Source organism: Macrobrachium nipponense, chromosome 23, assembly GCF_015104395.2.
Source record: "Macrobrachium nipponense isolate FS-2020 chromosome 23, ASM1510439v2, whole genome shotgun sequence".
In the NCBI taxonomy this organism is placed as follows: Eukaryota; Metazoa; Arthropoda; class Malacostraca; order Decapoda; family Palaemonidae; genus Macrobrachium; species Macrobrachium nipponense.
The window spans coordinates 81,643,357-81,667,118 of NC_061090.1; the positions used below are offsets into that span (position 1 = coordinate 81,643,357).

Below are 23,762 nucleotides of genomic sequence, written 5' to 3' on the forward strand. Positions count from 1 at the left end.
TACCTCAGCATAAGGAAATTATTTGTCCTTAGCCATCCAGTGAGTGAACACGAATCCACTGACTATAAAACACTGAAGCAGTTGAACAAGTAACTAATGGAAGACCCAATAGATATTGCATCATAAGGGCATATGGAAACAGGAAGGAGGAGTGGGAAGTAGGTATTTTTCTTGGGCATATAGTAGTTTCCATATTCTAATGTCATTAAGAAAGTGATAGTGAAGTTTTTGTTGTTGACAATAACGGGTTGGAGTGTAAAATGTGCAGTTAAGAAATTATGCACAATAAATATGAATATGAAAGTGCTTAGGAAGTTGGTAGTACAGTGGTACCTCGACATACGAAAGGCTCAACTTACGAAAAACTCGAGATACGAAAACAAATACAAAGATTTTTTTTGCTCTACATACGAAAATTGTTCAAGATACGAAAGGTTGTTGTTGTAAAGTACCGAGATTCGCCCGGACCACTGATAACAATTTTAAAACTCGCACACTGCCAACTTAATAGACTTGCCACCATCTTCCTGCTTTCCCATTGGTTCCTAATGCTAGTCACCACCATAAGATCCTGCTCTCCTATTGGTCAGCATCTCTCCTATGATCCCATCATGCATCTACGTAGCAGCGTGCTTTTTCGGCCACTTGGCGGCATCATCGGTATCAAAAGCACGCGGAATTCGTTCGTTCTATACGATTTTGTTTATTAATGTAAATTCGTTAGTGATTTCGTTGTAGTACTACTTTATCGTGTTGTGTGAGAACTTTACTACATACGTGTACGTACTACATAACTTGATTACGTACAGTATATACGTACTCATGGGTCCCAAGAAAGTTGAAGTAGGAAAGAAGAGGATGCTTTCTTTGGAGACAAAAATGGAGATAATAAAAAAAGTATGAAGCTGGCATGCGATTTGAGTGTGATCGCCAAGGAATATGGCCGAAATCCGTCGTCAATAGGCACCATCCTTAAGCAAAAGGATCCCATCAAAGCAGCTACACCTTCCAAGGGCGTGACTATTTTGTCTAGCAAGAGGAGCCACGTGCACGACGAGATGGAACGGCTACTTCTTGTCTGGATAAAAGACAAAGAAATTGCTGGCGATAAGATAACCGAGACGGCAATCTCCCACAAGGCCAGCGCTATTTTCGGCAATTTGATTGCCCAGGCCGAAGACGATGGAGGAGAAGGGACATCGACGCCAACCCCAGACTTCAAGGCTTCTCATGGGTGGTTTGAAAAATTCCATAAACGGACTGGCATCCATTTGGTGGTGCGGCATGGGGAGGCGGCCAGCTCGGACACGAAAGCGGCTGAAACCTTTATTAAGACGTTCGACGAGATGGCAATCAAGGAAGGGTACAGTTCTCAGCAAGTCTTCAACTGTGATGAGACTGGCCTTTTTTGGAAAAAAATGCCTCGTCAAACGTACATCACAGAGGAAGAGAAGAAGCTACCCGGGCATAAGCCTATGAAAGACAGGCTTACGCTCGCACTTTGTTCGAACGCCAGTGGGGATTGCAAGGTGAAGCCCCTACTTGTGTATCATTCGGAGACTCCTCGAGCCTTCAAGGCCAACAAAGTGCTAAAGGAGAAGCTTCCAGTGATGTGGAGGGCTAATGCGAAAGCCTGGGTAATGAGATTTTTGTTCACGGAGTGGGTAAATCTGTGTTTCGGCGTGACAGTGAAGAAATTCTTGGAAGAGAAGCGCTTCCCTCTGAAATGTCTGCTGTTGTTGGAAAATGTCCCTGCTCACCCTCCTGGCCTCGAGGAAGATATCCTAGCGGAGTATTCGTTTATCAAGGTTCTTTATTTTCCGCCTAACACCACCCCTCTCCTCCAGCCCATGGACCAACAAGTGATATCCAACTTCAAGAAGCTGCATAGGAAACATCTTTTCAAGAGATGCTTCGACATCACCGATACCATAAACCTCACCTTGCATGAATTTTGAAAGGAGCATTTCGATGTTGTGATATGCACCCGACTCATCAATCAAGCTTGGCAGGAGGTTTCGAGGCGAACCTTGAATTCTTCGTGGAGGAATCTCTGGCCTGATGTCGTATCCGCCCGAGAGTTCGAGGGATTCGACGTGGGCGAAGCTGGTGCTGCAGATTCAGGAACAGTTGACGATCCTGAAACTGTTTCGCAACCAGATCTTGACGAGATCGTTGCACTCAGCAAGTCCATGGGGCTGGTCGTCGTCGAGGACGACATCAATGACCTTCTCGAGGAGCACCAAGAGGAGCTTACGATGGATGACCTGAAGGAGTTGGAGGCCATGCAACATAACGTCGTTCAAGAAGAGTTCTCTAGCAGTGGCGAGGAGGAGGAGGACAACCCTATGACAACAGCAGAAATTAAGGATGCACTAGCTGCTTTTCATAAGGTGCAATCATTTGTAGAAAAGAGACACCCCAAAAAGGCTTACACAGGTCGTATGCTTGCGCAGTTTGATGACGTTTGCCTGAGTCGTTTCAGGAGCATTTTGGAAAGCAGGCAGAAGCAATCTTCCTTGGATAGTTATTTTTTAAAGAGGCCTTTACTAGCAGGAGTAAGCAAAAAGGAAGATCCAATTGATACTACGAAAAAACAAAGTTGAAAGTGGTGAAGAAATTGAAAAGAAAAAAAAAAAACGTAAAGTATAAAAAAGTAAAAAAAAATGTACAAATCAAAAAAGAAAAAAAAAATTTTATATTAAGTTTTTTGTAAAGTTAAGTGTTACAGTTTTGTTAATGTGTTTCGTAAAGTTTAGTTTATGTTTCCTGACATTTTTTAATGTGTTTCGTAAAGTTAAGTGTACGTACTATAAGAAGTTTTTTGCCGTTTGTCCTCCTCCTCTGTCGAAAGGTAAGGTTCCACATTTTACTACATACGTACGTATGTACATACAGTATTTCTTGTATACCATGTACACTAATACACTTTATTTACAGGTACGTACATATTAGTACTAGTACGTATTAAGTTAGGTATTGAATGGTCCAAATTGTTGTAGTATTTCATTGTTTATTGGTCAATTTAGCTTTATTATAAAATTTACTGGGGTGTTTTTGTAGGGCTTGGAAGGGATTAGCCATTTTACATGTAAAATGTGGTTCAAGATACGAAAAGCTCATGATACGAAAGCCGCCTCAGAACGGATTAATTTTGTATCTCGAGGTACCACTGTACTCATGAATTAATATTTCCTATAGACTATCATACCTTATCAACAGATATGACTGTTCACAAGATGGATATGGGAAGGCATACACCTCCAGGTTGTCCCAGGGATGTTGGAATGCGTCTTCTGCCAATGCCTAGGGATCTGGGAACACTAAACAGAACACTTCCAGATTCCCTGTTGTAACGTGTCGCAAAAAGGTCCAGCATGGGTCTTCCCCAAATCTGGAAAAGCCTGTCTGCCACCACTTGATGAAGGGACCACTCTGTGCCTAAGATCTGATCCCGGCGACTGAGTTTGTCTGCGACCACATTCCGTTTCCCTGGGATATACCTGGCTGAAAGCTCTACCGAATTGCTGATTGCCCACGGTGAAGCTCGACGGTCAAGGCACGAAGCTGCTGAGAAACTAGGCCTCCCTGTTTTTTTACGTAGGCTACCACCGAGGTGTTGTCCGACATGAGAACGACAAAGTGACCCTCTACCATCCCCGAAACTCCTTCAGACCCAGAAAAGCCACCTTCAACTCCAAGACGTTGATATGCTGCTGCTTGTCCCCTAAACCCCAAACGCCTGAAGCGATGAGGCCGCCTAAGTGTGCGCCCCAACCTGCGAGGGAGGCGTCCGAGAACAGAAGGAAGTCAGGAGGGAGAGAGCCCAGAGGGACGCCCTTCAATAGATTCTGGTCGTCCATCCACCAACGAAGGTCTTCTCTTACTTTCAAAGACAGTGGGACCATAAACAGGGGAGAGTCCCTGCCGGAGACCAGAATTCCCCCAGTCTCCATTGCAGAGACCGAAGATGAAGACGCTCATGAGGGACCAGCTTCTCCAGGGAAGATAGCACTCCCAGAAGAACCTGCCACCGATGAGCTGACTGATGCGACTTTGAGAGGAAGTTGCGTGCCACAGCCCGCAACTTCTCCAATCTCTGATCTGACGGGAAAACTCTCGCCACTGCCATATCGATGACCATGCCCAGGTAGAGAATCCTTTGAGTGGGTACGAGGTTCAACTTTTCCTGGTTGACTAAGATGCCCAGGTCCAGGCAGAACCAAAGAAGACGATCCCTGTCTTGCAGCAGCTTTTCCCTGGAAACTGCCAAGACCAACCAATCGTCGAGGTACCTCAGCAAACGGATCCCCTGAGCATGGGCCCAACTTGACATGAGAGAGAAGACCCTTGTGAACACTTGAGGGGCTGTGGTCAACCCGAAGCACAAGACTTTGAACTCGAAGATCTTGCCCGCCTGAGAGAAGCGAAGGAACTTCCTGGATGTGGGATGAACAGGGATTTGGAAGTATGCGTCCTTCAAGTCTATCGACAGCATGAAGTCGCCTTCCCTCACAGCTGCCAACACCGAGCGCGGGGTCTCCATCTTGAACCGCGTCTTTCTGATGAAGCGATTCAAGGTGGATAAGTCGATCACAGGCCTCCATCCTCCCGATGCCTTGGGCACCAAGAAGATGTGACTGTAAAACCCAGGGGATGGACGCACTACTTCCACTATCACATCCTTGTCCAGCATCTTCTGCACCTCCTCCTGAAGAGCCAAGAACTTCAGAGAATCTGGTGGATTCGTTTTCCTGAGCTGTGGCTTGTCCGACAGAGGAGAGAAGTCAAATGGCAACAGGTATCCTACCCGAAGGACCTCTACCACCCACTTCTCCACCCCGTAACACTGCCAGGCACCACCCCACCTATGGCGCAGGAGAGGGAGAGGTGCAGTACCTACCGACGGCCCCCTTGACCTCTGCTCCTAGGGCCTCTTCTGGGTTTAAAGGAACGGGAGCGAAAGGGGCGCTGATCCTGAGACTTGGGCTGTGACGAACGGAAGGCCCTGCCAAACTCGAGGTCCTCGATGGCCTACCAGGGGATGATCTCCTCGATTGCTGCTGGAGGAGGGGGTGCCAAACGTCTCCGAGGGCGGGGCTCTGATTTAGACACAGCCTGGTGCACCTCACGGTCCTTGGTGTCAGCCCGACGTCGGTCTATCGCATTATCGAGTTCGGTCCGTGGAAACAAAAATTGCGATTCTAACAGGTCACCGTTCCTCAAGGCCAGCAAAGACTCGGTGTCAAGCGACCTCTCCATCCTAGACAAAGCCGCGTCCCTCCTAACCAGAAGAAGATTAGCCCATAAATTGGCACTGAGGTGAGCCAAATAAGAAAACGCCTTGCCCCCAAATTGCAAAGAGACTGGCAAGCGAGGCGGCACTCACCAACCCATCAGGGGACCTGTCAGAAGCTATCTTGGCAATCACCACAGACCAGAGGTCCAGCCAAGAAACCATCTGCAACATGGAGGCTGCCGTAGATTCCAAGGCTAAGGCGTCTTGCGGAAATAAGGACAGAGCCACTCACCTCACCTGTTTCAAAGTCAAACCCGGCTTCAGGCGAATGACGTCTGGGTTAAGGTGGCGTGACAACAAAAACGCAGAACTCGTAGCATAGTACTTCCTATGCCTTGTGAGAGGTGGGGGTAGGAGTTTGGTAGAGCCTCTAGAGCGAAGTGAACCGTCCCGGTCAGAAACAGAGGCGTTAACCTTCTGGAAGACCGACTGAACGTACCCTGACAACGGCAGCTGGAGAGACGATTTGGGGTCCTGAGCAGCTCCCACCAAGGCTTCTAAGCAAGGAGTGTAGGATGACCAATCCTGAGTCCTACTTTCCAAATTGTTGAACCCGAGAATGATATCAACAACCTCCGAAAAGGAAGACAGAAACTCCTGCATGTCCTTCTTCCTGCTCGGGCACTGGCGACCGACGACGAGAAGGATGTGTAGCCTCCTCTAACGCGTTTTCTTCACCAAAATTCACAGAAGGGTTAGTAGGCAAACAGTCTGAAATCTCTACTAGCCTATCTGGGCTTGGACCAAGCGTCAGCCTCCAGATGGACCCACTGAAACATTAGGCACATCACTTACCTCAACAGGTGACTCCAGACGGCCATGAACGGACACGGGCGGGGCGGCCATACGTACGTGAGATGGGGGGAAAATTCGAGCACTTGAGATTGACGGAGAATCCCTTATAGTGGAAGACTTGGAAGCAAGCAAACACTCCGGGATGAATAGGCCTGGGAGAAGAAGGGGCACTACCGTCCTGTGCACGGACGGGGGAGGTTGCCACACGCTCGCGATGTGCAAGGACGGGGTGGGTGGGTTGTTCACGTACAAGGTTCGGCGGCGAAGCAACCCCTGCAGAACACACATCACTAACACTGCCCGAAACCACAGCACTCTCGGGAACACAGCCGTGCTGTTCCTCCCTTGGTGGCGAAGGAAGGGCAAGGTCCTTAGCCTTCCAATGCCTAACACGCCCACGAGGCATAGAGGGGGAAGAGGGAGAGGGAGACAGCGCCAGCTTCTTATGCGCACTCTTCTCGGAAGGCGGGGATGAAGCAACGCGTTTCCTACTACAGTGGTCCCCCCGTATTCGTGTTCTCCGGATTCGCAGACTCACACATTGGCGGATTTTTCTTTGGAACATATCTAGAAATTATTCGCGGACGGACTCGCCCATTCGCGGAATTTTCCGACAAAAATAATCACTAATTAGTGTATTTTGATGTTTATTTTCATGACTAATAACATTTTTATGATACAAAAATTATTTACTAATTTTCAAATATTAATTTTGATTAATACTGTATTAGTAAGTTTAATAAGTTTAAATGATATCACATAAAAATAATAATTTCTCTCTCTCTCTCTCTCTCTCTCTCTCTCTCTCTCTCTCTCCTACAAAGATGTATGTTTTTTGTATGATAAATAAATGATTTACTATTTTCAAATATTAATTTTAATTTACACAGCAATAATATCAATTCAATAAAGAAAATACCATAGTGAATTAGTAAGATTTTAGCTTTTAAATTTAAAAAATTATGGCAGAATGAAGGAAATCCCAGTCTTTCTCTAACTCCAGGTACTAAGAAAGGGATGTTCTATACCGACACCTTTTATTTAGGTGAGCGAGTCAGAGACTTCTGACATGTCCAATTTAGCAGTTCTCTGGTATCATAGCAATATTTTACTAGAAATAGTGGTAAAGAGGACACATTTCACGGAGCGACACGGCTGAGCCCAGAAATGATATTGTTATGATACAATAAAGTTTGTTCATACTTACCTGGCAGATATATATATAGCTGTATTTTCTGAAGTCCGACAGAAATTCAAAAACTTCCGGCACACACAGTGGTCGGCCAGGTGGTTAGTACCCATTCCCGCCGCTGGGAGGCGGGTATCAGGAACCATTCCCATTTTCTATTCATAATTTTTATTTCCACTGTCCCCTGAGGGGAGGTGGGTGGGTACTTAATTAATATATATACTGCCAGGTAAAAGTATGAACAAACTTTATCTTGTATCATAACAATATCATTTTGTTCACGAAACTTACCTGTCAGATATATATATAGCTGAATCCCACCGTTGGAGGTGGGAAGGGACAGAATAGAAGGATTTTGGGAAACAAATGCATGCAGATGATTTACATCTTGGTTCCACCTGTTAGCATAGGTGGCTTCGTGGTTATTGCCACGTAAGTCTGCTTGTGCTACTAGAGTTGCCAGCGAAGGTAGAGACCTATATAGCTGGTGCACTCCAGATGATCTGTCAACAGGGGCGAGACCACGACGTGACTAGACCATATTGACCATACCATGAGGGCTAAGAAGTAAAATAAATATATATATAAAAATATATATCACCACCTGACCAACCTAGCCAAAGTTAAGGTGTGTTAACTAAGGCTTAAGAGTTAAGAAGTCACCGTTGTCGGCGACTCAACTACTAAATTAAGAGCTCTTCCTAACCATTTTCTACAGGATAGTATGACTGGTCCTTGCCCGCCAAGATTGTGTCTGCAGACACGTATGGCCCTAGCGAGCAGCAGATCTCATATGCCATCTTCACATCTCGCAAGGAGTGTGAAGTGAACACAAGGTTGCTTCGCTAAAACATGGTACTCAGAATGTTGCTGAGTGCCATGCTCTGTTGAAATGCTTCCGAGGCCGCGCCCTCACCTCGTGAGCATTCAAATCAAAAGATTTCAAATCTTTGTGCAAACACAATGAAGAGCTTTTTTGAAAGAACTCCTTAACAATAAAGCCAGGGTGTTCTTCGAAATTCGCTATGGGCAAGTCTGGTCTTTTCGGAACACTGCAGATTGTCCGTACGACTTCGACTTTCTTAAGTTTTATGTAGATATAACTTGAGAGACCCGACAGGGCACAGGAACTCTCTCTGGCTCCTGCCCAATAACTTGTGCCATCCTTGATTCCAAGCTCCTGGCCCAAGAACAAGAAGGGTTTCCATTCTTAGGCCACAACGGAAGGCTTAGAGAACGCACCGCCTTGTGTTCTCTAATGCCAATACTTCTGACGATGGCTGAAAACCTCACTAACCCTCTTTGTCGTATCTAGGGTGGTTAGAAAAAAGGCCTTCCTGATCACGTGCAAGAAGTTAACAGGTAGGAGATGTTCGAATGCTTTGACATCAAGAACTTCAGACTATGTCTAAGTTCCATATTGAAAGCTTCGATCTGGACATGCACAGTCAGTCCGTCTGTACTAAAGTCAGGTGAGACCGACCAGTTGACCAGTCAGACGAATCAAGGACAGCAAGGCTGTACCCCGAAGACATAAGGGCACTATTCTTCGCTGAAGGATGAGTGTCTGGACTGCCTGGGCGATTCAAGCTAAGCAAACCTTGGGGGGTGTATCAACGCAACCCAACGTCGTTAGCGAATCAACTCCTGAGCCACTCCTGACTCGAGCTTCTGGTGCCAGGAGAAAGGAGCGAGGAGCAAAAGGCGATTCAGTCCCGAAGGACGAATGCCTGACAGTCCAACCTGGTCTCATGTTAAACGATCATCGGGGGTGTATAAACGCAACCGACTTCGTCAACAAGAAACTCAGGGCTACTATATGGTCTCCTGATCTCGCACGCAGTGTCTGACTCCGAGAAAACATGAGACAAAAAGTATATGGTGAGCGAGTTTCGAGATTCCACATAACTCAAAGATCGTGAAGGGCTTTGTTGTTTGACAGAAGCAAATCTCTGAGCCCAAAGGCCGTCAACAACATATTTGCGTATTCTTTAATAGTTGTGACTGCCAGCTTATCCCATTCTTCAAACGGAAAGGGAAGACGGCAATCTTATGCTGTAACAATCTCGATAGTCTGAACGTAGTCAGACTCAGAGCGGAGAGGTTATAGGTACCTTTCGTGTTAAAGTAGACTGACTCTCTCGGAAAAGGTCCTTGGAAGGACGTGACCTCTGTGAATCTAGGATCTTGATGGCCAACATGGGGCGATTATGCGTCATTGTCTGCTCCCTGTGATGGTATAAATCATCTATTACATTTCCTAAGCGTTTGAAAAAGGGGAAAAGAGACTAAACATCCATCCCCGTTCAATATCATAGGATAGCGTTTAATGTTACCGCTCCCGGATCGCAAAATAAGGGAGCAGAGAAGAAGAAGCCTCTTCGTCCTCAACTAGCGAAGAGATGAATGAAAGGACGTCTCTAAAGTCTCCATAACTCTCAACATACTTCTAAAGAAAGATTCCACTCGGAAGTCAGTAGTTGCTGCCGGTCGATCCGAGACGATTCGACGGACTTTTGCAATCCTGTAACGAACCTCTAGAGGATCGTTACATTCTACGCCTGTTTGTTATAATAGGCTCTTTCTCGTAAACCCGAACAGGGACCGAGAGAAGATACTTCCTAAGATATGAGAGAGCTGTGGAAGATCAGAGTTGATATGGACCACTGGTTCCAAAAAAAACTCGTTTCGAGGACTGGAGGGACGACTGTCTGGAATTGGCTTCCAACTTCTTTCAGATTATGATCCAGGACATCTGAAACCCTCTCCAGATGTCTGCACCGTTTTTTTCTATCACCTCAAATGATACTAAACCCGCACCGAGAGTGTGCAGAATCATTCCTAGATCTTTAATAAAATTTCAGTTTCCCGGTAGGAAAAAACTGTAGAGGTCTGAATTGCAGTCTATTCAGGGAAAACAAACTTCTTTAGGAAGAAAATGGTCCCCAGCAAGCTCATCCATTCCCTCACACAGTATGTTTACTTCCCTAATAAGGCTGCGCTTTGCCTAAGCAGGAAGCAGCATAATTAGTGCAGTTGGTTGCGGCGGTAGACTCGTAGTCCCCTATACTGTGCGGTAACGAGCACCGAAAGGAGTAAGAGATATCTCTGTAGAACCATAGTAAGGCTAAAACGAATGCAATGTTTATTCATTCATGTAAGAAATCCCTCAATCTTAGGCTAAAGTCCGTGATTGTAGGGCAGAAGAGATACAGTTCGGTCAGTCAATCCCGCAGGAGAGAGAGCATTCGTAACACTACCAGCGCATGACAGCGAACGAGCTGGTACTGGCTGGCTCGTTTGGACTGGAGGAGAGGACAGTGACAGCAGCAGCTTTACGATCGTCGTCTCTTAACTTTATGCCGGGTGGTGTCAGCTACCCTATTCTACGAAGAAATAGGTCCGTTATTTTTAGCATAAAGAGACTCTCAAGCTGGTATATTTAAGCGAAAACAGAAAACGCTAAATATATAGATGCGTTTGTGTCGTCATAACACTACCATACAACGGTAAAAGATAATCGTAACTCCTGGAAGGCTGCATGGAGTAACGATAATGTCCTTAAAATAATAACAATAACCTCCCGGTTTGCCATCCGAATCGGTCACTACAGCAAAGCGTATTATAGTGAACCAACCAGTAGTAAAATAACGCAAGGCAAAATATGATATTATATTACAATAAAGTTTTTTCATACTTACCGGCAGACATATATACTATAGCTGAATTCGGAAATACAGCTACATACATATCTGACAGGCAAGTTTCATGAACAAAACTCAGAGAATTGAAGCGGACAGCTCAAGCTTCTTATGTTATTGGACATAAGCGTTCATTGACGTAGTACAAGTCTATTTCTTGTACGAGTCTGCGAATGATGAATGAGAGCTCTTCCGAAATCTTGTCAATAAGAGCTTATCCGCTTACGCAATATAAAGTTAATGAGAAGTTGTCAATGAGAACTAACCCCATTTACGGGACAAAGATATGGTTTTTGTCAAAGAGGGGGATACCCACTTACTTGACAAAACGATAGTATATTGTCAATGGGGAATTCACTGAATTGACAAAACGTAATCCAGGAAGTCGAGCATTTTATTTTCGATTCCCGTCTCAAACAAGGAAGGGGCAAGAATCCTGTTAAGAGACGGCTTACGACAGGTAGAACGACGATGTTCAATTCCGCAGCGTAGTCCCCCGACTAGGAACTAACAAGAATCTATCATATGAAAAGCCCTTTCAGATGGGCTAAAAAGCTTGCAAAATTATCCTGGGAAGAGGAAGAAACTCTCCAACCAGCTTCCCTCTCCCGTACATTCAACAATAATGTCTGCTAAAGCTTAAAATTTATTGGCAGTATGGCAAAGGAAGTCCTGTCTTCCGCTTTACCTGAAGAGCGTCCTTTTGATGAGTGCCTTTGCAAAGAATCCTACTGAACGGTTGGCTGAGAGTACTGACACTTGGCAGGACGTCGAGGCCTTTTACCATAACAAACCCATAGCCTGCCTTACCACCGCAAAAGTCTTGACTGCGGTAGAGCAAAAGAGATCTTTCCTTGAGCTTTCCATAACTCCATCCAATCCTGGACTTTACGAAAAGCAATATTAACTGACAGAGACCTCTAGAATTCACGAAAACCGTGGTCTTGCTGGGTTTCGAAAACGAAGATGCCTTTTCACTTTAAGCTTCCTCCGAAGCACTGCTTACTTCACATTCTTTGCAGGTGAGGTAGAAGGGATCACCGAAGGTAGTTAAAAAATCTTTAGGCCCAAATCAGCTTGAAGAGTTAAAAGAAACGTTCAGCAGGCGACACACCTGGCGTGCGCTGGCGCCTGGCACACGCTCGGCGTCCACTGGCGCGCACTCGGCGTCCACTGGCTCGCGCTCGGCGTCCAATTGGCGTGCGCTTGGTGTCCATCCGCGTGCGCTTAGCGTGCACCCGCGCACGCAAGGCTTCCATCCGAGCGTCCCGTTCAAGCCGTGCGTCAAAAGAAGCGTGCAGAAAAGTGTCACGCTCCTGACAGGCGTCAATGCAAGCGAGAGAAACTGCTTCAGGGAAGAGCGAGAGACATCTCGGAGAGAAAACCGACTGCACGAAGCAGTCTCAGGTGAAGGGTTGATCGTGTGAGAATACGCGGGGCGAGGGAAACGCCTTCTTATTCTTCACAGCAACAAAGCTAGGACATCCGCGCTCAAAAGCGTCCTGCTAATATGACTTGCTTTCCCTTTTCTCGGTGGAAAGACGTACACGAGTTCAGGCGACGTTCGCCTTCTCACTGCAACGCATGACGAGAGAGAGAGAGAGAAAGGACGTGAAACGTCCTCTTCTATAAAGCTTCTATTTAGAGGGCGCGAGTCCTTCCGAAAGCTCCAAACCCTGCGCAGGGAGGACGCTTCAGAGGACGAGAAGCAATCCTTCAGGATTCGTGCACGCACTTTGGCAGCCTGGGAGTATCTTTAGGTCTGCCGAAGGCACGTCAGATCGGTGGGAGTTCCTCGTAACCCTCCTTCGGCTTTCGACATGCTCTCTCCCTGTTCCTGGGAGTCAAGCAGAGGTCCCCGCCTAGAGGCGAAATAAGGCCGATCTGACGCACCCTCCACTACACAAGGGGCACTGTCACTGCACTTAGCCACTTCACTTTTGCTCTCCAAAGCCAGCACTTTCGATTCTAAGTTACGAATCGATAGAGTATCAGAGAAATGGTCATACCCTCTACAGAAACTGTTTTTTAGGGCCCGAAGGCAACATTACAGGGTTAGGAGTAACAACTACAGAAGTAGCACTCTTCACCACAATGATAGGAGAGTGAGCACCTTAGATTCCAAGATACAGATGGAATCTATAACGTAAAGGGCATTACCTCACGAGACATATTTATAGCCCGTAGGCCATACTACAGGGTTAGGCAAAATAAAGTCTACAGGTAGGTTAGCCTACCTTGACTTTTGTTTACTGATTAATTGCGTACATACGAATCATACGTCTTCCTTACGGAATTAGACAAAGTCTCACACTCCTTACATGACAAATCTCAACAAAGAGGCAAGACCCATAGCCCTCGTGCATATCGAGTGCGGAACTACCGAAGCTTTCGGTAGCCACACCCTATCTTAGCAGACAACACCCTCTGAAACTAGCCTAACTAGATTCAGATATACAAAAATGAATCATATTCAAAAACAATTTAAGATAGCGTATGCCTAGCCACAAATCCAAGTCAATAAATCAAAAGACAATTAGGATATTTAGCGGCAATGAAGTTTCCAAAATCCTAAGACGGAGGTACTGAAAACAGGTGTTTCCAGCACCGGCGACAGAAAAATTATGAATAGAAAATGGGAATGGTTCCTGATACCCGACCCTCCCAGCGGCGGGAATGGGTACTAACCACCTGGCCGACCACTGTGTGTGCCGGAAGTTTTTGAATTTCTGTCGGACTTCAGAAAATACAGCTATATATATATCTGCCAGGTAAGTTTCGTGAACAAACTGTCAGATATATCAAGTTCTGTGACAGGAGGGGGAAAAGAGCTGATGCATTGCCATCAAGTGCTATGAAATTCCCCCCCCCCCCTCCCCCCCCCCCTCTCTCTCTCTCTCTCTCTCGCTCTCTCTCTCTCTCTCTCTCTCTCTCTCTCTCTCTCTCTCTCATTTACTGAGATTCGAGATTTTTTTATAGTACTTGTACTATATGTTTTTAATACTTTCAAATAATAATAATAATAATAACTGTAATTACAAAATTCATATTATGTGATAGTATTTTAAAGAAATACAATAATCTATCCATGTCACTTTTAATTAAGGCTAATAACTCTCTCTCTCTCTCTCTCTCTCTCTCTCTCTCTCTCTCTCTCTCTCTCTTCTCACTCTCTCTCTCGTCTCTTTTGCCACACAAGATAATAATGTGTCATAGTGGTAACTCCCTCCCTCTCTTTCGCTGGAAGTGTTATAAGTATTTTTTGAGAGAACAGAAAGATAAACTCTCTCTCTCTCTCTCTCTCTCTCTATCTCTCTTCTCTCTCTCTTCTCCTCTCTCTCTCTCTCTCTCTCACCGAGATGAAAGAATATGTAAAATGTTTATTGATAATTTAATTTCAGTTATAATAATAATAATAATAATAATAATAATAATAATAATAATAATAATAAAACTGTAATTACAAAATTCATAATGGTAGTATTTTAACCTTTAAACGCCGAAGGGGTATATTAAAAATCGTCTTCCGTGTGCCGAGGCGGTCTCGGAGTGAGCGCGGAAGCGCAAAAAATATTTTTTTCAAAAAATCACAGCGCGCTTAGTTTTCAAGATTAGGAGTTCATTTTTGGCTCCTTTTTTTGTCATTGCCTGAAGTTTAGTTTGCAACCATCAGAAATGAAAAAAATTATCATTATCATATAAAAATAATGCGATATATGACAGCGCGAAAATGAAATTTCATATATAATTGTATTCAAATTGCGCTATGCACAAAACGGGTAATGGTAACGAGTTAAATTTTTTTCCGTTGTATTGTACACTAAATTGCAATCATTTTGGTATATAACACATTGTAAAACAATAAAAGCAACACAGAGAAAATATTATCACAAAATAATGCATGAATTCGTAACGCGCAGACGTAAGAAATTTTTTTTTTCAAAAATTCACCATAAATCTAAATATTGTCCTAGAGACTTCCAATTTCTTTCAAAATGAAGACAAATGATTGAATATTACTAAACTGTAAGAGTATTAGCTTACAATTGCAGTTTTTGGCTATATTTGACGAGTTAAAGTTGACAGAATGTCGAATTTTTTTATATATCTTTTATATGCAATTATTTCGGAAATTAGAAAAGCTACAACCTTCAAATATTTTTTGTTTTATTCTACATGAAATTGCACACATTTTCATATATAAAACTCTATGAAATGCCTAATATGAAACGGAACAAATATTCCGAGAATGCGACGTACGCATTTCGGAGATTTGTGGCGGAGAATCCTTGCACGGAGGGAAGGAAAGTTTTTTTTAAAAATTCACCATAAATCTAAATATTGTGCTAGAGACTTCGAATTTGTTTCAAGATGAAGATAAATGACTGAATATTACTAGACTGTAAGAGTTTTAGCTTACAATTGCGTTTTCGACCATTTCAGTAGAGTCAAAGTTGATTTTTTCGGAAGAGTTACCGCGCAGACATAAAGAAAATGTTTTTTTTTTTCATAAATTCACCATAAATCGATATATTGTGCTAGAGACAATTTGTTGCAAAATGAAGGTAAATGCTTGAATATTACTAGAATATTAGCGTTTTAGCTTACAATTGCGTTTTTCGACCATTTCGGTAGTCAAAGTTGACCGAAGGTTGAAATTTTAGCAATTATTGTTATTTATATGAAAATATCTCAAAACTGATAAAAGCTACAACCATGGGTTGTTTTTAGTTGTATTGTGCATGAAATTGCGCACATTTCCATACATAAAACTTTATATAACGGCTAATTTTAAAATGGTGCAAACATTACCACAATCGCATGTATGATTTTTTTCGGAAGAGTTACCGTGCGGACGTAAGGAAAAAGTTTTTTCATAAATTAACCATAAATCAAAATATTGTGCTAGAGACTTCCAATTAGTTGCAAAATTAAGGTAAATGATTGAATATTACTAAAATATAAGAGTTTTAGCTTACAATTGCATTTTTCGACCATTTCAGTAGAGTCAAAGTTGACTGAAGGTTGAAATTTTGGCAATTATCGTTATTTATATGAAAATATCTCAAAACTGATAAAAGCTACAATCATGAGTATTTTTTTTTTGTATTCTACATAAAAATGCGCACATTTTCATATATAATACTTCATGTAACGGCTAACTTACAATGGTACAAAAATTATGTCAAAGTGACGAAATAATTTCCGAGATGTGTCACAGATACTTTTTAGTGAGGCAAGAAAGAAATTCGCGCTTGCGCGCCTGCGTAACGATTGTAAACAAACCAACACCTTGATCCGTGAACTCCCAGCATCCCCCAAGGCGCGTGATTCAAAAGTTTTAGGCTGGTAGGCCTATAAGAATTTTTCCGCGAATTTTAAAAAAATCTTTTGTAAGTCGACGTAAAATACGTCCAGTCGGCACACGGGAGACAAAAAATGTCGACGTTAAATACGTCCAGTCGGCGTAAGAGGGTTAATATAGCTGTAATTACAAAATTCACATTACATGACAGTATTTTGAAGAAATACAATAACCTATCCATTTCACTCCTTTAATTAAGGATAATTCTCTCTCTCTCTTTTGCCTCACAAAATATGTATGTCATAGTGGTAACTCCCTCCCTCTGTTTTGCTGGAAGCATTATAAGTATTTTCTTAGAACAGATAGATACACATACACACACACACACACTTTCTTTTACCGAGATGAAAGAATTTTTATGGTACTAGTATGTAAAATGTTTATTGATATTTTCTGTTGTCAATAATAGTTAAATAATAATAATATTCTTCTTCTTTCTAGCTTCAACTTATTTTTATATGGGGTCGCCATTTTGAATGAGTCGTCTCCATCGATTTCTGTCCTGTGCCTCGTTCTCATTTATACCTTTCAATACCAAATATTCCCCTACACAGTCACGCCACCTCTTTCTTGGTCTTCCCTTCTTCCTTCTCCCCCACACTTCCATTTTCATCGTATGTCTTCCAACATGATGTTCCTCCCTTTGTAACAGGTGTCCACACCATCGAAGCCCTCCTTCCTGTATTTTCTTCGATATTTTAACTACCTTTGTCGATCCTCTTATATACTCATTTCTAATCCTATCTTCCCTTGTTACTCCCGACATCCATCTCAACATTCTCATTTCTGCTACATCCATCTTCTTCTCCTCTGTTTTCCTCATACTTGCTGTTTCTGTTCCATATAACATTGCTGGTCTGACCACCATCCTATGGAACTTTCCTTTCAATTTCAGAGGGACATTCTTGCCACAGAGGACCCTTGATGCAGACCTCCAGTTATTCCATCCTGCCTGAATTCAGTGTCTCACCTCTTTGTCCATGCTTCCACTATCCTCTAATATGGACCCCTAAGTACTTGAACTTCTGTACTTTCTTTATTTCTTCCCCACCCAATCTTATGCTACTTCCACCGTCCTCAGTAATACTGGAACACATATATTTCGTTTTTGATCTGCTTATTCTCATTCCTCTCTCCTCAAGTGCTGCTCTCCACCTCTCCAACCTCCCCTCCAACTCCTCCTTCCCCTCTGAACACAACACAATGTCATCCGCGTATAATATGCGCCATGGCACTGCTTCTCTTACATCCCTGGTCATTACATCCATCACGATGTTGAAGATGAACGGGCTAAGTGCTGAACCCTGGTGTAATCCAACTCCTATCTCAAATCCATCCGTCTCTACAACACTGCTCCTCACTCTAGCATACACATTCCTGTACATCTCCTGAATAATTCTGACATACTTTTCCGGCACCATCTTCTCCCTCAAACATCTCCATATTTCTTGCCCTGGTACTCTGTCATAAGCCTTTTCAAGGTCTATGAATACCAGAGCAGGTCTCGTTGTTTTTCTCTGAATTTCTCCATCAGCTGCCTTATGCAAAATATTCCATCCGTTGTGCCGCTTCCCTTCATAAATCCTAACTGTTCCTTCCCTATTCTCACTTCCTCTCTCAGCCTGCTATCTATTATTCTTTCCAAAATCTTCAACGTGTGAGACATTAGTTTTATACCTCTATAATTACTGCATTCCTGGACATCACCTTTACCTTTAAATATAGGTATCAATATGCTTTCCCGCCATTCTTCTAGTATCTTTTCCTGCTCGAATATTTTCACCATCAGATCATACGAGGTGTCTACCCCCTAACTCTCCTAAGGTTTTCCAAACTTTGACTCAGATTAAGTCAGGTCCTGTTGCCTTCCCATTTCTCATTCTTTTTAAGGCTCATATCACTTCATCCCTAGATATCCCCATTACCATTCCCATGTTTACTTGTCCATCCTCTCTTACAAGTCTTTCATTTTCTTCATTTAGCAGTTGTTGAAAATACTCTTTCCATCTTTTCAGGATGTCTTCTTCCTTTTTTATGACCGTACCATTCCTATCTTTCATTTGCTTAATATGGGTGATGTCCTTTGTTCTTTTATTTCTTACTTTTGACAGTTTGAGCATCTTACTCAACCCTTCCTTGGTTTCCAGTTCATTATAAACCTCTTCATATGCCCTTGCCTTAGCTTGAGCTACCATCCTTTTTACTTCTTTGTTTCTTTCTCTTAATCTTTCTCTGTCCTCCTCCAGTCGTGACTCTTCATATCTCTTCTTTGCCTCCCTTTTACCCTTCACCACTTCCCCCCACCACCGACTCTCCTTTTCCTCCCATACTATTCCAGATGTTTCCCCTAGTATCTCCTTTCCATTTCTTCTAATCACTGATGCATTATGCCTCCACCATTCTCCCACATCCTCAATTCCCAGATCAACCTCTCCCAGCACTCTTCTCCTGAACTCTCTCTTCTTATCATTATCTTTCCCTAACACTCGTTTTAGTTTTCTTTTCTCTTTTCATCTTTAAATCCATACAAAGGAGCCTATGTTGGGGGGTCACGCGGTCACCTGAGATAACTTTACAATTCCTAACTTCCACCAGCCTTGATCTATTGTAAAGGAGGTAATCTATTTGTGTGCATCTACCTCCACTCCTTTATGTTATCGAGCGCTCCCCATTCTTTTTGAAGAATGTGTTCACTATTGCCATATCAAAGGACACGGCAAAGTCTACTATACTCTCTCCTTCTGGGTTTCTCTCCCCAATCCCATGTCCTCCATGCACACGTTCAATTACATCCTTTTCATTTCCGACATGTCCATTAAAGTCTGCCCCCACTACAATCCTCTCCTGTTCTTCCAGTTCTTGCATTAACTCACTCATTTCGTTCCAAAAACAGCTCTTTTCTTCCTCTGTGCAGCCCACTTGTGGAGCATAAGCACTAATGATGTTCATTATTTCCCCTCCATAACATATCTTCACTCTCATAATGCGGTCATTCTTTCTACTCACTTCTGTCACTGCATTCTTCATTTCCCCCTACAACACTACATCAACGCCATTCCTACCCTGCTCATTTGCTCCACTATAGATTAGCTTGTAGCCATCCCCCAGATCTTTGGCTTTATTTCCCTTCCATCAAGTTTCCTGCACACACAAAATATCCACTCTCTTTATCCTCATCAACTCTGCTAACTCTCTTCCTCTTCCTGTCATAGACCCAATATTGAGCTGGCCTATTCTGATCACATTTAGAGCTCGCTTCTTAGCTGCACCCACTCATGATGCAGTAGCCCTCGCCTTGTCGCAGAATTAGGGCGATGTGTCCGTGCATCGTTTATGGGGTACGCTCTAGTACTATTCTCATCAATATCACGACTCATTTAATTGGTTCTGGCGTGGGTTTTAACAGTTGGATGCCCTTCCTGACATCAAACCTCCCTATTTATCCAGGCTTGGGACCGGCACCTATTAACCCTCTTATGCCGATTGGACATATTAAACGTCGAGATAAATTGTCTCCTGGGTGCCGATTGGACATATTAAACGTCGACATAAAAATGTTTTTTTTTAAATTCGCGGAAAAATACTTATAGGCCTACCAGCCGTAAACTTTTGAATCAAGCGCCTTGGGGGATGCTGGAAGCTTACAGATCAAGGCGTTGTTTTGTTTACAATCGTTACGCAGGCGCACAAGCGCGAATTTCTTTCTTATCGCACTAAAAAGTATCAGTGACACATCTCAGAAATTATTTCGTCACTTTGACATAATTTTTGCACCATTTTAAATTAGCCGTTACATGGAGTATTATATATGAAAATGTGCGCAATTTCATGTAGAATACAAAAAAAAAAAAAAATACTCATGATAGTAGCTTTTATCATTTTTGAAATATTTTCATATAAATAACGATAAGTGCCAAAATTTCAACCTTCGGTCAACTTTGACTCTACCGAAATGGTCGAAAAACGCAATTGTAAGCTAAAACTCTTATATTCTAGTAATATTCAATCATTTACCTTCATTTTGCAACAAATTGGAAGTCTCTAGCACAGTATTTCGATTTATGGCGAATTTATGAAAAAAAAAAAACATTTTCCTTACGTCCGCGAGGTAACTCTCCCGAAAAAAATCAGAAATTTCTTTGTCCGATTGTCGTAATGTTTGCACCATTTTAAATTAGCCATTACATAAAGTTTTATATATATGAAAATGTGCGCAATTTCATGTAGAATACAACAATAAATGATTGAACGTTGTAGCTTTTCTCATTTTCGAAATATTTGCATATAAATCACGATAAATAGAAAAAAAATCATGTTCGTCAACTTTGACTCTACCGAAATTGTCGAAAAACGCAATTGTAAGCTAAAACTCTTACAGTCTAGTGATATTCAGTCATTTATCTTCATTTTGAAACAAATTTGAAGTCTCTAGCACAATATTTAGATTTATGGTGAATTTAAAAAAAAAAAACTTTCCTTCCCTCCGCGCGCGGATTCTCTGCCACAAATCTCCGAAATGCGTATGTCGCATTATCGTTATATTTGCTCTGTTTCATATTAGGCGTTTCATAGATTTTTACATATGAAACTGTGCACAATTTTATGTAGAATACAACAAAAAATAATTGAATGTTGTAGCTTTTCTCATTTGTTCCGACACGGCATACAAACCTTCGGTCCTTTTACAATAGGAAGGTACTAGCGGCAGCTGGATAGGTCGTAAGCTTTCGAACAAGGGGTTCGGTAGTTAACTGCTTGTCCGACAGGCGCGCGCGCGACTGGGAGGTAAACAAATCACTTTTGCTTTCGGCCTCACAGCGAGTGGACGTTGTTGTTTGTTCGACGCTCTCTGCCCGCTTCTCGTCGTTTGCTTTCCTGAGTATATGGTTGTGTTTGTGTATGAAAGAATCATTGTAAGTACAATCATTTCTCTCTTTAATTGTGATTTATTGGTCAATGATGGAATCCCCTCGCCTCGCTACCCCACGGAGACTATGCCCGGGTACCGAAGGGCGTAAATGCGGAAAGTTCCGCTCATTCCCGGAGATTGACCCTCATATTTTGTGCGCTCGGTGTCGGGGGCGCGAATGCACCCGAGCCGAGCCATGTGAAGTTTGTAATAATTGGTCGGAGGCGCAGTGGACTTTGTATGAGGGCAGGAAGAAGCGAAGGCCTGCAAAGGAGTCGTCGGGAAGCTCTCCCGCGACTCCTTTGGTTACGGACACTTCGTCTTCTTTCCTGCCGCCCGCTCAACTTCCACGTCTGGCGCCTTCCCCTTCGGGGGGGGTTTCTAGGTCCTTCTCCTCACCTGACTTGTCGAGTGTGGAGGAGGGCGCTAGATACCCTGACGTCGAGTTGTACTCTGGGTCCTCTATCCGTTCGTCTTCGCGCGAGCGGGTAGAGGATCCTCCTAATCACCCGACTTTTGCCTCCTCAGGTGCGGTTGCCGAGAAGGACGACCTCGGACAGGTGTGGGCATCGTTGGGGCTGCAGGGCGTGCCGAGTGTCCAGGGGCTGCTCTACCATCTCGCTGGCTCCGTGGCGGTCACCCATGCGACGGTTACGACCACCACCACGACCCTTACAACACCCGGCTACGCTTCACCTCCTCACCTGGTGTACACCCCGCACGCGGTCTCTGTAACACCTACCACATCGGTGCAGGGGCCAGTCGCCGTACCTCGGGGGAGTGTGATGCCGCCACCTGGGTTTGCCGTGCTGCCGCGACCAGACTTCGTGTGCCCGAAGAGCTCGCCCCTGGACCTCCCACCAGTACCAAGGATGTCTGTGCCGCTGGTCCGTCCATCTGGACCGCCTGCACAGCCTGCCGTACCTGCCGTACCTGCCCAGCCTCTGTTCACGGACGTGACGTTGATGACCACTGCTGCCGTTCCTGTTCCTGCTCCTGCCGTATCGACTGCCGTTCCTGTGATGCCTGCACCTGCTGACGTTGTTCCTGTTCCTGGCTCCGCTGCTCCCGATGCTGATCTGTTCGGACAGGTGCGTCCGGGCCCTGTTGCTTCGGCAACAGCAGCCCCGGCTCCGCCCTGGATGACAGATTTGACATCGGTCCTGAGGAGGTTGACGAAGAAGAAGAAGAAGAGGAGGAAGGTGTCGTCGTCGTCTTCATCGTCTTCTTCGTCGTCGTCGTCGTCTGCCGCCTCTTCCCCTTCTTCTTCTAAGGCTCCCCCGCCTAAGAAGAAGAAGGTCGCCTCCCCCCCCCTAAGAAGTCTCCTTCGGGAACTTCTAAGGGCCCGTCTCGCTCTGGTGAGACGGGGGGTTCTTCCGCTGGTCACCCTGCTCCTTCGGGAGCAGGACCCGTCTCTTCTTCCGCAAGGAAGAAGACTACGGGGACCAGAGGAGTGCCGGCTAACACCGGCACTTCCTCACCTGCTGTTAGTGGTTCGGCCACGGCAGCAGGATCCGTCTCGGCCTCTCGTTCGCGAGAGGTACCGAGTGTACGGTCGCCTAACAGCGACCGTGCAGCTAGGAACCAGACCTCTGAGCCAGCTCAGCGTCAGGTTCACGGCACGGAGCGGAAGACTGGTGACAGCCGCTCACGCGACTCTCACCAGACCAGCTCTCGCTCTCGCGGCGAGCAGCTGGCTACCCGGGCGGACGTGACGGTCCATGACCGGCCACGGGCTGAGGCTGGGAAGAGGTCCCCCCGTTCGCCGGCACCAGCCACGGCTGGTACCAGCGACGTGACGCGCCGTGAGGATACGCACCGGTCTCACCGTGACAGTGGAGCTCGCCGGTCGCCTGACCGTCACTCTCACAGAGAGCGATCGGGTACGGCGACCAGCACCAGCTCCTCTGACACACGAGACCGGGGCGCTGTTCTCGGTCCAGCCGTTCTCCACAGCGAGACGGCTCGACTAGGCCTGCAGCTCGATCGCCACGCGGGTTGGCGATCGCCTGCAGTCTTCCAAGCCCACTGGTTCTGCCAGCCGAGCGAGGGAAGGGAGCGTCAGGTCTGCCTCTCCCATACCTTCAACCTCCTCGGGTACACCGGGAGGGGCGAGGTATTGAGGAGTGATCGTGAGGGGTGCGCCCCTCAGGATCCCACCACGTCGTCATACGTACCAGGCACGGTTCTCGGACCAGCCAGGTCGTACGCACAGGTGGTTGGAGGAGACCGAGAGGGGTCTGTCGCTGTTGTTCCTCCCCTCGAGGGAGGAGGGTCTCGGGAGATGCTCCTGTTTGAGGGACTGGATGGTCCGACTCCGCAGGACGCAGTTACTCCTGAGATCCAGAGGAACTTTGCCGAGGTTATTGCGCTGATTCGTCAGCACAACGACCTCGGGGAAGGATCGCCGCTCCCACCATCCGAGCCCACGTCCCGGCTCGAGTCGTTCTGGGGCCCGAAGAGGGAACCCAGACCGACGGTGGGTTTGCCGCGTTCTGAGCTTG

At 44.9% G+C, this 23,762-nt stretch overlaps 1 protein-coding gene across 2 annotated transcripts in view; it reads right to left on the minus strand.

Moving 5' to 3' along the window:
• LOC135202171 (uncharacterized) overlaps positions 1-23,762 on the minus strand; it is a 103,008-nt gene that overhangs the window by 2,054 nt on the left and 77,192 nt on the right. The gene's annotated exons all lie outside the window — the stretch shown is intronic.